Genomic DNA, 13,942 nt, shown 5'->3' with positions numbered 1-13,942 from the left:
TATGATAACGAATGACGAGAACCCTTGCACGAACCACCGTAAGAATTAAAATGACCAAAGAAAAGATAATGGAACACCGGGAAGAATTATGAAATGAACAAAGATACTTGAGAGAATTTAGATACAAGTGAACGAAGAGATCTCGAGATGATTAGAGAAATTTGAATGATGCACCGGTAAGATTTGGATAACGAGAGCTGAAAGCTGGAATGAATAATTATGAGATGATGGGCTCTGGAGAATCAAACTAAAAGACTCCTGAATTGCTCCGGATGGGTGAAAAGAATTCTCACAATTGAAAACAATTATGAGAGGATGGCATAAAGCTAGCACCAAGAATCTTCAAGAGAACGGATATGATTGCAGAGAAACTCTTCTTCGGTCTTCAAATGTTGAGAATGACGATGAGAAACACCACCATAAATTGTTGAGACACTCCGGAGTAATGAAGAATATAAAGGCTGAATCAACAATGAAAAGAATTTGAAAGATCTTGGAGAAAGACATTTGACTGATGATAATTCATTCTTATGTCAAATTTGGAAAAGAATTTGAGAGTAGCTCTGAGATAAAATAGAAGAGTCAGGTAAGATCCTGGGAAAAGACTTGTGGGTTAGGGCCCACTCAAAAGAAACACCGTTGAAATGATTTAAAAGAGAGATTGCACCGGTTGAGTTAAATGGCTTGAATAAGATAACAACCTCGAGATAGCTTTGATCAGATCTTGAATGAAAAGACGAGCCTTCTGAGATAACTTCAGCATGCCCGAACACATGAATAGCGAGAAGTGAATGATTAAGAGGTGTACCGGCATGAGAAAGCATTTGAAACGAGGAAAGGGATATGATCAACAAAGCTTGAATTGGGTCCACCGGAGAAGAAAAGAATGACGAATGATGAACTTAAAGCTCCGTTAGCATCTTCCTGAGAATCACCAGATAAGAATATTGAAATAAAAGAATGGAGAGACTTCACAAGAATAAAATGGATACTTGATTAAGATATATGAGTCCTTGAAGAAACAAGGGGGGGAGGGAGGGACAACAAAGACAACTTGGGATGGATGAAACGAACACCGTTGCAAAGAACTGAGAATTGATCTCGCGAATGTTGACATGATCGGATCCACTTGGCGAGAAGCGCGTCGGTAGAAGAAAAAAATTGACATGACAATCTTGATTATCATGAAGGATTAGTACTCACATAGAAATATGAGAACACCGTTTAGGAAAGGTATGGAATCAACATTTGAATTCGAAGCAACTCGAATACCACAACTCAAAACAAAACAAAACAAAGGATTGGCTTGCAGAATAAGCCCGAAAAAACATATGATAGAGATTTCGTCCGAAGTTTTCGTGGTGGGGCGCACATGGGCTCGATCGTACAGCACCATCATGTACAAGGCAGTGCACATGACATACGAAGTGTCCCCGAGTCAGCATAGCCAAGGACTCTTTAAGACACAATGAGATCACTGTAAAAACCAACCGTGGATAGGCGGACCACTAGACGTCGAACCCCAATTTCATATCATACATCTGTCAAAAAGATATCCTAGGAGCTACTTGAATTCCCACTTATAAACTCCCGAAACTTTCCGGTTATGCAATCAAGTGTTGGGGATATAGGGGAAGCATAATATCTCACCCAAACTAACAATACCTACATCCAGTTGTATCCATCCTTCAACACATAACCAAGAAACCTTCGAAAATCATTTACCTCAACCTTCGAAATGCATCCGTTATATGAGTTATGGCAATACTCCCGAACTCCTGCCCCAGTACTTGGTGGCGTCGAGGTTATCTCACCAACAACTGCATAAAAGAGATTTTCGATGTCGGCGAAACTCAGGTATTCCAAAACTGCAACGATAAAATTGTGATGACAACACCTCGTAGCTCAACTCCCCGGGACACTGCCACAACCCGTAAATGTCAGGAGGCACCAAGAACAATGTTCTCGTCACAAAACCATCGGAACGATTCCAAGATACCCGCGTGATCCTAATTTTTTTAGAGAAATTTGAGAAGAGAAGAGTCAAAACTCTACGTCAGGATGCCTCACCAGAGCGACGAAGGGACTGAGGAGTAAAAAGAATCCTATTCTCCAATATATATAATCCTATAAGACTCAAAACGTTTTTCAAGACTCAACAACGCCAACGATTCGATCAAGCAGGGGGCTCCTAAGTCGGGGAAGGCTCTGATTACCAACTTGTAACACCCACGATGCGGCTATATCTCCCACATGTCGGAGCATGACTTAGAGGCATAACCGCATTGTAGGCATGTTGCAAGAGGGGTAATCTTTACACATCCCATGTACTGAATAAGAAAGAGGTACAGAGTTGGCTTACAATCGCCACTTCACACAATACATGGATATAGCATTACATCATCCAGAATACAATTAAGATCTGACTACGAAACCAAAATGGAAGAAGACCACCCCTAATGCAAAAGATCCCCGATCGCCCCAACTGGGCTCCTCTACTGATCAACTGGAAACGGAACAACACAACAATCACGATCTTCATCAAGCTCCCACTTGAGCTTGGCTGCGTCATCTGCACGGTTATCATCGACACCTGCAACTGTTTTGGAAGTATCTGTGAGTAACGAGGACTCAACAATCTCACACCTGCGAGATCAAGACTATTTAAGCTTATGGGTAGGAAAAGGTAGTGAGGTGGAGCTGCAGCAAGCACTAGCATATATGGTGGCCAACTTACGCAAATGAGAGCGAGAAGAGAAAGCAATGCACGGTCGTGAACTAGAAGTGATCCTGAAACTACTTACGATCAAGCATAACACAAGAACTGTGTTCACTTCCCGGACTCCGCCGGAAAGAGACCATCACGGCTACACACGCGGTTGATGCATTTTAGTTAAGTTAAGTGTCAAGTTCTCTACAACCAGACATTAACAAATTCCCATCTTCCCATAACCGCGAGCACGACTTTCGAAAGTTCATAACCCTGCAGGGGTGTCCCAACTTAGCCCAACACAAGCTCTCACGGTCAACGAAGGATATTCCTTCTCCCAGGAAGACCCGATGATGCTCGGAATTCCGGTTACAAGACATTTCGACAATGGTAAAACAAGACCAGCAAAGCCACCCAGATGTGCCGACAAATCCTGATAGGAGCTGCACATATCTCGTTCTCAGGGCACACCGGATGAGCAAGACGTCGGGTTGGCATAAACCCTAGTTGCCCAAGGGGCGCCGGACATCGCTCAGGTTGGACCAACACTTAGAGAAGCACTGGCCCGGGGGGGTTAAAATAAAGATGACCCTTGAATCTGCAGAACCCAAGGGAAAAAAGGCTAGGTGGAAAATGGTAAAACCAAGGTTGGGCCTTGCTGGAGGAGTTTTATTCAAGGCGAACTATCAAGGGGTTCCCATTATAACCCAACCGCGTAAGGAACGCAAAATCAAGGAACATAACACCGGTATGATGGAAACTAGGGCGGCAAGAGTAGAACAAATCACCAGGCATAAGGCCGAGCCTTCCACCCTTTACCAAGTATATATATGCATTAAGTAAATAAGATATATTGTGATATCCCAACAATAGTCATGTTCCAACAAGGAACAAACTTCATATTCACCTGCAGCTAACAACGCTATAAGAGGGGCTGAGCAAAGCGGTAACATAGCCAAACAACGGTTTGCTAGGATAAGGTGGGTTAGAGGCTTGGCATGACAATGTGGGAGGCATGATATAGCAAGTGGTAGGTATCGCGGCATAGGCATAGCAATAGAGCGAGCAACTAGCAAGCAAAGATAGAAGTGATTTCGAGGGTATGGTCATCTTGCCTGAATCCCGCAAGGAAGAAGAACAAGTCCATGAAGAAGACAAACGGACGTAGTCGAACGGATCCTCACAAACGCGACGTAACCGGAACTATCAACGAGAAGCGCAACCGGAAAGAAGGAAACATCATGGTAAACAACCATCACATAAACATGGCATGATGCACAACCAAGTATGATGCATGTCCGATTTAATGAAGCATGGCATGGAAAAGTGCACAAACAACCCTACAAATTAAGTGGAGCTCAATATGCAACGGGTTGCATATTGACAAAACACCACATCAATTATTTAGTTCACTCTCGGTTAGGCACTCAACAATTTTAAATGTTGGTTAACATGGCAAGAGGTGAAGCATAACAAAACTATACCATTTAAACAATTTAAATGGGGCCGGATCTAACGAACAACAAATCCGGTAAATCCCCATATGCATTAGCAATTTAATGCAACAACAATTTTAAGCATTTTAATTGTTGTTATCATGATGCAGATGACATGAACAAGTTTATGCAACTTTTATGAAAAGAAATATTGATAAGAGCATTATGAAGCATTTGTCATCGTGGCGGAAACGAAAGGGGTGCCACGACGACGATAACGAAACGGTGCCACGGCAACGTTCCGGTTCCGACAACTCATTGAGACGTCGGTGCAAAAGAAAATGTGACGGGAGCGTGCAAAAGATGGTGGCGTGATCCCGGTTACCGGGTTCCCACGGGTCGACGACGGTGACAAGGCAAAAGAGGGGCAACGTGCACCGACAATTCGAGCACGGAGTAAGCACGAGCATCTCATACATCACAAGCATTCGTTCCCGGGCGGTCGTCTCGGGGTTATACCTTCAAAGCGTGTGTTTCGAAGCGGATCGGTTCGTAGAGGAAGTAGTCGTTCACGACCCTCATGGAAGTAGCGGTACATGTTCGGAAAGCGGTAGAGGTACGAGTCTTCGACAACGGTCGTCGTACACGTTACGAGGTCGTCGGTAGAGGTTCTCGCAATCTCGGCGACGGTAGTGGAACACATTTTCGTAGGGGTTCAAGTCATCGGTAGCGGTACTTGATGAATCCCGAAACGGTCTTAGGCGTCTTCGCGTGTAGGGGTACTTGGCGTTTCCGCGTCGTCGGTCTTGCCGGTCCCGGACTCGGCAACGTAGTTGTACAAGAGCGTCATCGGACTTGTCGAGTTCGAAGTCTTCGGGGGTCGTCGTGTTACTTGGCGCTTGCGGTATAGATAGCTCTAAGGGGTACTTGGTGGGTCCGAGGTCTTCGGCCGTAGTGGTACTTGATGATATGGGTAGTCGAACTTGATGAAAAACGGGTCTCCTCTGGGACTTGATGCATCCGAATTTTCCGGGTTTGTAGTAGTACTTGACGGGGGTGGTGCTTGGCGAAAAACGACGGTCTTGACGTTAACAGCCACAAGCGGGGGTGCACGGAGGATGCATCTTGCAGTGCTCACGGAGGTGGCCTTGACCATGGCGTTCCTATGGAGGCCGAAGAGCTCATGGCCTGCAGCAGCAGCAAGGCACGAAACAGAGTCGCCGGGCACTGATGGTGTAGAGTAGGGGCCTCGCGCGAATAGGTCCGCGGTGGAGATCGCTGTTGGGCGCGCAAGCACGCCGGGCAGGGCGTCCTCGGGTCGTGGTGGTGCAGCACGGGTACATGATGCCGGAGCTGTGTCCTGGGGTTTTCGCGACGAGGTCCACGCATAAGCCGAGGAGCGGCGGGGATGCAGGCTAGGCAGGAGGCGGCGAAGAGATGGCCATTGATACATGACTGCTTGGTGGTGGGGTGCCACGTAGCTGCGGCTGCTCCCAGCCAAAGTTCGGGCCTCCATGTTATCGAAGTGCGACACAGGAAGATGGAAGGATGGATGGGCGCGACGGAGGGCAGCAATCCGGCGATGGAGCAGAGATGCAATAAGGAAGAAGGGCATGAGCACCAAGCGAATGGAAGCGGGAGACGGAGGTGCTGCGAGAGCGGTAAAGGGGATCGGCGCGGGGTTCGTCCCGGACGGAGAGGGTGGCGGCGCTGCCGTGGTCGTGCGGGTAGGCGAACTCACAGGGTCGCAGGTGGCGGCACGAGCGATGGAGAGGGAGAGAAGTGGATTGGGCGCGCATGTGGGGCTCTGCTCCTCTCTTGCGGCGGCGCTAGGAGGAAGGAGAGGATCGAGGAAAGGAGCGATCCAGCGCTGGGGATCGGGCTAGGTTAGAGCTTTAGATGGGCTGCGGGAGATGGACCTTGGGCCGGCCGGCCTGAGGATGCAGCTGGGCTTAAATGGATTTCCCCCTCCGTTCTCTACTAACTTTCTTTTACAAATTCTCCAAGGAGAAAAAAATAGCAAGTAAAGCCCAGGAAGATAGGAGAGGAGTATTTTGGATCATCCGATCAAAATTGGATGGTCGGATATGAATGGGTTAGGGAGTCCAAACAAGGAAACGATGATGTTTTGTAGATGTTTGGGGATGATTCGGACCCAACGGTGACGACTGTCCGGGTCAGGTCCGGGGCAGCTTTTCAGACGCGCACGCGAGGAGGGCCGCGGGCTGACGAGAGAGGTTAGGCTGGGCCTGGCGGTGAGATGTAGTGCAGAAGGCAATGGGCTGAGAAGAGAGAAGAGAGAGAGACCCGGCGACTATTTCCGGAGACCGAAAACGTCCGACGTTTTGACCGACTATATTGTCGCTATAGTTAATCGTTGGGGCGTCAAACGAACTCCGAATGCGATGAAATTTGGCAGGCGGCCTACTGGCAACATAACAACACCGCACGCCAACTTTCATCCCATTCCGAGAACATTTTTCGTCCACTTATAAAATACTATTTTGGACATGTCGCGAGCGCGTGCAAGTGTGTCTGGGCTCAGAACGGACAATGGAAGGAACTGGGGACCCGGGATAATGCAAGTTTTGAAAACATGATGATGCAATGCACATGATGACATGACAAGATGCAACACTCAAGCGAATGACATGGCAACGACAACGAATAACTGGAGGACACCTGGCGCAATGGTCTCGGGGCGTCACAGCTCCTCATTCATGAGAAGATGGCTGGTAACCGGGATGCCCAATTGTCGGTGTCAAAACCAGCGGATCTCGGGTAGGGGGTCCCGAACTGTGCGTCTATGGTCGATGGTAACAGGAGACAAGGGACACGATATTTACCCAGGTTCGTGCCCTCTCTATGGAGGTAATACCCTACGTCCTGCTTGATTGATATTGATGAGTATGAGTATTACAAGAGTTGATCTACCTCGAGATCGTAATGGCTAAACCCTAGAGGTCTAACTTGTATGGCTATGATAATGAGTATCCTATCCAGACTAAGTCCTCCGGTTTATATAGACACCGGGAGGATCTAGGGTTACACAAGGTCGGTTACAAAGAAGGAAATCTACATATCCGGTCGCCAAACTTGCCTTCCACGCCAAGGAGAGTCCTATCCGGGCACGAGTACAGTCTTCGGTCTTCATATCTTCACAGCCCATCAGTCCGGCCCATGGCTAATAGGCCGGATGCCCGAGGACCCCTTAATCCAGGACTCTGTCAGTAGCCTCCGAACCAAGCTTCAATGACGAGGTGTTCGGCGTGCAGATTGTCTTCGGCATTGCAAGGCGGGTTCCTCCTCCGACATCCTCCAAGTAGGGTGTTCGGCTTTCAATTCAACGCCGCACCCCTCGTCTTCTATGCATTTATGACTTCATCTTCCACGTGTTGGGCGAATGTGGATAGTCAGGGTATTTTTTGCAAATATCACCCTAGCCCTACAAGAAAGAGTGTCGATTTAAAGAGATTGGATCTCAGATCCTTTCAACATCACGCAGAGAAAATCCTCAGGCACTGCCAGGCAAAACCATTCCAACATGGCCAACATTCCCAGCTCCCCTTCCCGTTCCAACCTAGAGAGGGGTGAGTGGGAGAGGTGCTCCGTGCCCCACAATCAATTAGCGAAGCTGCAAACGCAAGGGCTTCTTCCTCCTACAGATATGGTCCCTGTTCGAGCAGGATCGACCTCCTTCAACAGAAAAACCCAGGCGATGGATTTCCCCAATCCGGCTGTGGGAGAACGAGTGTGCTTCATTCTCTATCTGCTGAGGGGCGTGGAGTTCCCAATTCACCCATTCCTTCGAGGGCCTCTGGAGTATTATGGCCTCCAGCTACATAATTTTACTCCATCCTACGTTCTGCACATCGCGGGCTATGTCACTTTATGCGAACTATTCCTAGGTTGCGAGGCCCATTTCAATTTGTGGAGAAGATTGTTCTGCCTTGTCTCTCGGAATCAAGGGGGGTCAATTTGCAAAGTGGGAGGAGCCAAGGTGTGGCGCATCGGCCGGACCGGATACCTGTCCGGCACGCCGAAGAAAGCTCCCGAAGAGTGGTCGTCCGAATGGTTCTACATTGACAATGTTGCTCTACCCGACCCTGTCCGCATGGGCCTTCCCGAGTTTGCAAACGCTCGACTAAAGAAATGCCATAGCTGGCATCCCCGGAGCCTTGAGGAAGAGGATAGCGCAGAGATCAACCTGCTGCTGGGCAAGATTAAGATGCTTGCCCAGTCCGGATTGTCAGTAACCAAGGTGATGGCTATTTCGATAACGCGGGGGGTCCAGCCGCTTCAATACAGAGGCTGCCCATGTGGTAGTATAACAGAGAAGACGACGCTTCATGCTATGGCCGAAAGGGCCCAAAGACTCCCGCCGCCCTGGCCAAAATACTGGCCGAGCTGTATAAAGGGGAGAAGGAGGAGTTCACCCATCTCCAAATCCGAGAAGGGTTTTCCATGTATAATCCTCGTAGCTGGGTAAGGTTCAGCTCCACTTATTTTATTCTTGTCCCTGCATCATTCTTGACAGGCAGCGTCTTATCTTACTCATAACAGGAATGGCGAAAGGCTGTCGAGGGGATCCATGACCCTGCCCCTCAGCCGGAGAATCGCAACCGGTATCTTGACCTCGGATATGAGGAAGATCCGGACATATTTGTGGACCTTGAGGATGGAATATTTTATCAAATGAGCTACGACGGTACATATGTACCCATTATCGCCGACTACCCCGGCTCCTTCCTACTTCACGCGTAAGAAATCCGAAGACACCTCCAAAAGAGTTTTCTCATTCCTCCTTACCCACCGCACTGTCCTGTGCTTAGAAGGGGAAGCGTCCAGCGTGCCATGCTGCCCCGGGAGCGTCTCCGAAGAGAGCGTCCCCCATACCAGGCAAGCCTTCCAAGAGGAAGGCAAAGAACGATACGGCCGAGCCTTCATCGAAGAGGTATGGATTCGCAAGTACGCACCTTGGCAGTCACATCCAACTGTAACCTTTCCGTTTACCCTTTATCAGGATAAAGGTGTGCCGGACTATATCCGGGGGTCCGGCCGGCGATACTTCCCATAACCAGGATTCAAATCCTACCATGAAGACGGGGGCTGAAGCGGGGGTGACGCCGGACTGTCCTCCAGCGGAGGATTCAGATGATGTATCCGTCACCAACTCGGAAGTGGAGAGCGCCATGAATCATCGGCGCCGCAAGGCCATTTTACAAGACCCTGGCTTTTCAGAAGAGTCATTTAACGCCTTCAACTATGCCGATGCGTATATCCGAGCTGCTTGAGATGGGCTTAACAGAGCCACAAAACAGCATTTAAAAGATGTGCAGGTAAGTTTGTTTTGTCTGACTATGATAACCATATACCAGTAGCCCCCGAGACTTAAAGTTGTTGAAACAACTGATTTAAGGATCAATGTACAACCAGGTGCTTATAGAGAAGAACACCATGTTAACTCAGGAACTAGAAAAGTGTCAGTGCCATATGTCTGTTGCCAATGCCGAACTGGAGAAGTCCAAGAAGTCACGCCCTGGTAATGTTTCCCTCCATTGAGAAATCATAATTGTATACTAATAATGCTAATCTGGTTGCTTATCGTTGTATTGGGTCGTTAGAACAACTCCGGGAGTAGTTGGACGCCGCTCGAGGCAAAGAACACGGAGCCAAAAAACTGCTAGCAGCGGGCGAGCGTGTGTTAACAAAAGTCGTTCAGGAGAAAAATAAGCTCCAGGATTCGAACACCAAACTAGGCGAAGAGCTGAAAGACGTGCGAGCTCAGCTAGCTGACTTCGTGAAGGACAACAAAAAACTACGAGGCGGCATATTCAGTATGTGACCGCATTTATGTTATAACAGTTCAGAAGTAACAGTAGCTGATATAGCAGTGGTTACAGGTATATTGACGGGCCGTCCTGAAGAGGAGGTGTCCGGATCATCAAGTGATCTTCTGTAAGAGCTGTCGCAGTTGCACGAGCGAGCTTGGTTGGCACTGCGGCGTGTAGCCAAGGCCTTATGGCCATCCGACTCCCCTCCAGGGAGTATGGAGAAGCTTGTAGAGCTGTTCAAGGGAGCACGGCGGCGTATCCGACTGTGGAAGATATCGGCCTGCCAGGAGGGTGCGCGAGAAGCCTGGGCCATGATAAAAATGCGATATACCAAGCTGGATCCGAATCACATGGCCCGGGTCGGACCGGTAGGGTCAAATGGGGAAGAAATTCCCGTTAGCTTAGTATATGGCCAAGTAGAGGTGGCTGCTAGATACTCCCAACAGGATTGTAAATTAGGCCGCCTATTGGATGGTATAGAGGAGGAAGTTTTTGAGTCCTAGGTGACTATGTACTTTCCTTCTAACTGGATAATAAAAACAATTGTCATGGCCGGCCTTTTTGCTTCGACCTCTGGACCCGAAGGTGCGGAGTGTTTCTGAATACCCTTACGGCAGAATATACCGGGGTATGCATGGGAACGAGGCATAGGGGTCATAGTTGCTTGAATAGACAATGTGTATCCGGCTAGTTATGTTATACAACATTATGTAAGAAACATCTTCCAGAGAGAATAGTTCCGTTAAGGGTTCCTTTCCCTGGGTGTGCATGCGTTTAATGTGCATGTCCGAACTGTGATTGAAAAAATCGCAGAGTAAGTAACTTCTGGGGTTTCACAATGAAGTGAATGCGAAAACATCTTTAATTCGCCGACCAAATAATCCCTTTAGAACGCTAGCTTTCGGCTTCACCCAGTCTGAGGTACACATCCGGATGACCTGGCAGTAACAATCGCAGAGGTGCTCCCTTTATGCCCTAGCTGAACTAACGGGAACGTAGGGCATAAGCACAGGAGCTAGGCAACCCAGCTTGGCCAAAACTTAAGTCATATCGATGCATATGGTGGCGAAGAAAACGCACATATGGAAAAAACGCATGTGTGGTGAGCTTGATGCTCAAAGAATAATAGCAAGCTTCTGTACAAGAAGCCCCCAGGTATAATGAACGTACATATGCAGAGGTGTACGCATCAGGTAAGGATGGTCTAGCCGTACTAAAACCGTAAGGCTAAAGAGCAAAATGAAAGAAAAAGACAAAAAACGAAAAGAGAAAAAAATAACATCAATAACAGGAGGGAGAAGACGAACACAGTAGTTCGGCGGTAGGCATAAAATCATCATAGTCTGGCCGCATTCCAGGGGTTCGGCTCCAGGTGATTGTCTGGCGCATCACGCAGGCGGTATGCTCCTCGGGTGAGAACTTCGCCAATGATGAAGGGACACTCCCACTTGGGCTTGAGCTTGTCCTTTTTTTCTCTGGCAGGCGTAGAACGAGTTCACCAACGTTATAAGTCTTGGCCCACACTTCTCTGCTTTGATACCTATGAGCATGCTGTTGATAAAATGCGGAACGGGCCTTTGCGATGTCGTGCTCCTCCTCCAAGGCATCTAGGTTGTCCTGCCGATCAAGCTCGACTTCTCTCTCTTCATACATGCGCACTCTGGGTGAGTCATGAATAATATCGCAGGGTAACACTGCTTCTGCATCGTACACCATGAATAAAGGTGTATATCCAGTAGTGCGGTTGGGCGTGGTCCGCAGCCCCCAGAGTACGGAGTCAAGTTCCACCACCCAGTGCTCATCTGGTTCTTCCAAAGACCGCACTAGTCTAGGTTTGATGCCGCTCATAATAAGACCGTTAGCCCATTCGACCCGACCGTTTGTCTGCGGTGATAGACTGAGGCATAATCGAGTTTAATACCTAGATTAGTGCACCAAGTTTTCACTTCATCGTGTCAGATCACGGGTTCCGGCAAAACCCTTAAGGTTCAAACATTGGGGTGCGCGCGAAGATTTCCCAACTGCCGATCCACGTCCTAACTTAGCTAAGATCTTATGAACTAAATCGACGATCTCGCAACACAAAGACACAAGATTTATATTGGTTCGGGCCACTGTTGTGGTGTAATACGCTACTCCAGTGTGGTGGTGGTGGATTGCCTCTTGGGCTGATGATGAACAGTACAAGGGGAAGAATAGCCTCCTGAGGTTGAGGTGTTCTTGTGCTTGGTGGCCTAGGATGTGGTGGCTCCAATCTTAGATCCGGTTCTCTCCTTTCTTCTCTTCCCCTAGCTATGGTGGTGTCTAGTCCTATTTATAGTGGCCATGGTCCTCTCCCCAAATATTGAGTGGGAAGGGAGCCAACAACGACCAATTCAAAGGGGGACAACTAGTACAAGCTATCCTGAAAAAAGCAATCTTCGCCTGCCAAAGGCTCTGGTGGTGACGCTGTCTTGGGCTCCATGGTGACCTTCGTCTTGCCATCCTTCTGGTCTTGGTCTCGTTGCACCAATATGGAAACCTTTGCTCGATGCCTTGGTACTCCACGCCTGCGCTTGCCCCCTTAGCACCAAAGAGGAAACAAGGATGCTGCGCACACTGGCGCCCGCCTGGTCTCGATCGTCATGGCTCACGTCACGAGAACCTCGTGAGGTTTGCGTGGCCTTGAACTCTCCGCCCCTCACGAGCCAGCCTGGTGAGGCCGCTCTTGAGGAGGTCTTGTGACGTTCGCCTCACGAGGCTTGGCCCCTCGCAAGGGTCTTGATTCCTTGTTGATGAAGATGGGTCGTACAGGCCAGCCAGCAAAGCCACGCCGTGGGCCGCAGGCAGGCAAGTCTTGGGACCCCCGTTCCCAGAACACCGATAGTAGCCCCCGTTCCCAAGGCGCGCTCGGGCTTGGCTTCAAGGTGAAGCCAAAGGTCAAGTGCGGAGCACCGCGGGCCCCAATAGCCTACGGCCTTGGTCGACGCGTGGCGGTTGATTGGACGTGGGCATCTCCGCTTCCCCATGCTGCCTTGATACCCGCCTGGCTAGACGGCCACCGCGGTCTGCACGGTTATTCTTCCATCGCTTGCGCCGTTCTCCTCCAATTCCTCTGCTTCCCCCAGACTCTGCTCCTCTTTCCAATCTGACCTTAGCTCTGCTCGCCCCATCACCATGGTGCCGATGCAAGCGGATAAGGGGAAGAATCCTCAGTCTTCGGCTAGTGCGCCCCTGGCTGCCGAGCCTGCAGTTGGCTGATCGCTGGTGCTCAACGATGAGGCCATGGGCAAGGTGCGCCCCATGCTCGCATCCAGCTTCAATGAGTGGGGAAAGATGGTGGCTTGGCCTGCATCTCGCGCTCGTATTGACTGGACGGCCACTGAGGTCCACTTCTTTATCGACGCCCTTTGGACCGGCTTGGTCCCTCCTTTCTCCACCTTCCTCAATGTAGTGCTTTCCCATTATCAGATCCACATGCTGCACCTTGATCCCCAATCCGTGACCCTTCTTGCCGTCTTCGCCTTCGTTTGCGAGGCCATGGTAGGCATTGCTCCTTCTGTGGCTCTTCCCCGCCACTTCTTCTCTCTGCACCTGATTGATCCTCGGTAGAGCTCCGGATGCCTGAGCTTTCAAGCCATGGCGGCGACGGCTGGCGACGGGATCGACTTCGAGCTTCCACCATCCGTGAGCGATTTCGGACATGGTGTTTGTTTGTTGATGCTGGAGTGCTCAGTGTCGTGGATCTAAGACTGATAGTAGAATGGGGGGTAGGTATGAGGAGGCAAGATCCTTGCTATGGCGAAGTTGTACACACGAGTTTTATGAGTTCAGGCCCTCGCGGAGGAAGTAATAGCCCTACGTCTCGGTGCCCGGAGGCGGTCGACTGGATTATGTATGTGTGTGTTTGCAGGGGGTGCAAACCCTTGTGCCAGTGGAGGGGTGGCTTATATAGAGCGCGCCTAGACCCCAGCCAGCCCATG

Source organism: Triticum urartu, chromosome 4, assembly GCF_003073215.2.
Source record: "Triticum urartu cultivar G1812 chromosome 4, Tu2.1, whole genome shotgun sequence".
NCBI classification, from domain to species: domain Eukaryota; kingdom Viridiplantae; phylum Streptophyta; class Magnoliopsida; order Poales; family Poaceae; genus Triticum; species Triticum urartu.
This window is presented reverse-complemented; position numbering follows the sequence as displayed.